This window comes from Mastomys coucha, unplaced genomic scaffold (assembly GCF_008632895.1).
Source record: "Mastomys coucha isolate ucsf_1 unplaced genomic scaffold, UCSF_Mcou_1 pScaffold17, whole genome shotgun sequence".
Lineage (NCBI taxonomy): Eukaryota > Metazoa > Chordata > Mammalia > Rodentia > Muridae > Mastomys > Mastomys coucha.
The window spans coordinates 33,488,630-33,492,482 of NW_022196899.1; positions in this window are offsets into that span (position 1 = coordinate 33,488,630).

Consider the following 3,853-nt stretch of genomic DNA (forward strand, 5'->3'; position numbering starts at 1 on the left):
AAAGAGGAACATTACTTCATTGCTGGTGGGATTGCAAACTGGTACAACCACTCTGGAAATCAGTTCAGCGGTTCCTCCAGAAATTGGACATAGTTCTACCGGAGCACCCAGCTATACCACTCCTGGAAATATACCCAAAAGACACTGCAACATGTAATAAGGACACATGCTCCACCATGTTCATAGCAGCCTTATTTGTAATATCCAGAACCTGGAAACAACCCAAATGTCCCTCAACAGAGGAGTGGATACAGAAATTTTGGTACAGCTACGCAATGGAGTACTACTCAGCTATTAAAAACAATGCATTTATGAAATTCTTAGGTAAATGGAGGGATCTGGAGAATATCATCTTGAGTGAGGTAACCCAATCACAAAAGAACAAACATGGTATGCACTCTCTGATAAGTGGTTATTAGCCCAGAAGTTTGGAATACAGGAAGAACGAACCACAAACCACAAGGAACTCAAGAAGAAGGAAGACCAAAAGGTGGCCATTTCATTCCTTCTTAAAAGGGGGAAGCAAATACCCACGGAAGTAGTTGCAGAGATTAACTATGGAGCAGAGACTGAAGGAAGGGCAAGCCAGCCTAAATATAGCTATCTCCTGAGAGGCTCTGACAGTACCTGACTAATACAGATGTAGAGGCTCACAGACATCCATTGAACTGAGTACAGGGTCCCCAGTGAAGGAGTTAGAGAAAGGACCAATGGAGCTGAGGGGTTTGCAGCCCCTTAGGACGAACAACAATATGAACTAACTAGTACCCTCGGAGCTCCCAGGGTCTCAACCACCAACCAAAGACTGCACATGGAGGGGTCTGATTATTCAGGCAGCATGTGCATAGTAGAGGATTGCAAATTCGATCATCAATAGGAGAAGACCTCAGCCCTGTGAAGGTTCTGTGCCCCAGTGTAGGGCAATGCCAGGGCCAATAAGTGGGAGAGGGTGGGGTGGCAGGCATGGGGAGGGGGAGGCAACAGGGGTTTGTCTTTGTTGTTTCTGTTTGTTTCATTTTTTTTGGAGGGGAAACTGGGAAAGGAGAAATTTACATGTGAATAAATAAAATATCTAATAAAAAAGAATAAATTTATATTTAAATTTGAAAAAAAATACTTCACTTGATCTTTTGTCATGTGACACACTCATTCTCTCCTCTCTCTCTCTCTCTCTCTCTCTCTCTCTCTCTCTCTCTCTCTCACGCACACACACACACACACACACGCACATGCACACACACATAAACAAGTACACAGATGCATATCTCCTCAACATTAGCACAACTTACATAAAAGTATCATCCAGTTTTTCCATTGAGTGGGTTGATGAATCAGCATCAACCCTCAAACTAAAATGCTCAACTGTTCTTTCAGTGTCTCCTTCCCAGCTGTGCCACTGTCTTTTTGAACTGTAACTTCACAAGCCAGCTCTCCTTACTACTTTAAACCTCTTCCAAAAAATGCTTCACCTCAAAGTGGAACAGACACAGTGGGGACATGGGCACTGAACAGATTGTTGAAGATCTTAATTCAGAGCTCTTTTGAGTCCTCAGGTTAGCAGGTAAGAATTGACTAGGGCAGGTGTCAAATAAAGACCAACTTATTATATCCTAAGTGCATGACCTATAGGACTTCATCAGAATGAGTAGAGATGGAGCTAAAGGATTTTGTTAAAATGTGAGAACAGGTATGTATGTGTGTGTATATATATATATATATATATATATATATATATATATATAAGAATTTTTAGAACTCTGAAATTTTGCAGAATGGTTTAATGCATGTCCTTTTTGATTCATGTCTGTACAGTACATTTATCTACACAGGTTAGAATATTTCTCTGGTGGCTTGGTGTGTTTTATATCATGAGATTTATAAAAAGTGAAATCAGCTAACAATGATGTATATATTAAAAACCCATCACAAAAATTGCCTCAGAGGATCCCAAGTGGTTGCTTCTTTAGTAAATTTTGATAAAGGATGTTTCTATGCTGGATTTTCTACAGTCATTTCATGGTCTGCATCCCACATATACATTTTGAGAGAATTCTAATTGCTTTAACTGTTAAAAGTACTGGCTGTTCATAATGAAATCAAACACACTAAGCTGCTATTTTCAACTTCATTATTTTACAGCTCAACTTTTCTCTCATCCAGAGGAACCCAGGCCAAAATTCTCAGAAGCACTTTTGGCAGAAATGTAAATATGTTGGAGAGCAAATAGCCAATTAGTACATTTTGGTGTGTAGCCTTTGGGTCTGTATGAGAGAGAGCAATGTAATACCCTGGGGCGGTCCATCACTGCCAATGCAACTCTGCCCATGAGTGAACTGTATTTAGGTCTTTTTGGGAGGACTCTGACCAGAGGACCTGTCTCAAAAGCCTCAGTGTTCATATATTGTGCAGGTGGTTTTCTTTCACTCAATACATCTGCTGCATTCTAAAAATAAACCTAATGAACTTCTGTTCATTAACCTTGTCCTTGATGAGTAATGTTATTTTAATTGCATCCTCCCCAGTAAAAGATGAAAACCTTTTTCCAACCATAGTGATCTCAGAGGAGAGCCTGCTGAGGACAGGAGACTGGCCATCTGTTCTCAGTGCAAATTCCTCTCCACAGACCTTCTCTTTAGCATCTTTCATCTTCTGTACTCCAGCTGCAGCCCACTCAGAATGAATACCTAACACCTAGGAGCTGAAAACAGAGTATTTGATTCAATGCACTCTTCTTGAAAAGAAGGGACAAGACTCACAGTAATTTCTAAGATGAAATGAAACATGATTTAACCTTTCAAATGAAAGGTTCAATATTAACAAAACAAGCTCTGCTCATGAGAACAATTTAAAGTGGCAGCTTGAATGTCCAATCTCAGAACAACCCTCTTGCATGTTTGTTCTGTAAAACACATCTGTCTGTCTCCAAGTGTGCCTCTTGCTCTCCTTCTGCTGTGTAAATAGCTTCAGAATGTCCTCCACAATGCTGTTTCTCATTATTATAAGAAATAATTGCTTTGTGTTCCTGGCTACATTCCTGTGACATGGAACAGTGAGGCTTGGCAGAAGGATTGTGTGCTAGTCTGCGGCAGACCATCAAATCTGATCAGCTTTTTGGTCATTTCCCTGTTCCAGGCTATAGACACACCTCTTCAGTAAGCTGCACAACACCACAATCACTGGACTTAAGGGCAGTGGATGGGGAAAAGTTCTTTCCCCAGAATCAACTGCTTTTAAAGAAGCTTCACTCTCTAGTTTATTGACTACAAGTAATGACCATGTAATTACATTATGAGACATCTCCTAAGGTAGTGGGAGTGAGTCCATCACTCTAGACAGACAACACACCATCACAACCACAGGTACAGAGACATTACCTGCAGCAAGAACATGCTTTTTCATGTTGTTTGTTCTAGTTTTCTTTCTGTTAGTATGATAAAACACTAACTAAATTCAGTTTGGAGGAAGAAAGCAATGATTATATCTTCCCTGTTAGTCTGTCACCAAGAGAAGGCAGAGCATAAACTCAAATGAACTGAAGGAATAGCCACGGTGGAACAATGCTTTCTGGCTGACACCCAGGCTCATGTTCAACCACCCTTCTTATAAAGCTCAGGCCAATCTGTCTAGAGATGGCACCACTCACAGTGGGCTAGGATTTTCTGTGTCAATCAGCAATCAAGCCAATGCTTCACAGACATACTCAGGCCAGTCTAAGGAAGGCAGTTCTACAGTTGAGGTTCTCTCTTTTCCAGTGTAGCAGTCTGGCAACCAAGAGAGCAATCACAGAGTTATTTTAATGACTTTACTTCACATACACACACACACACACACACACACACACACACACACACAC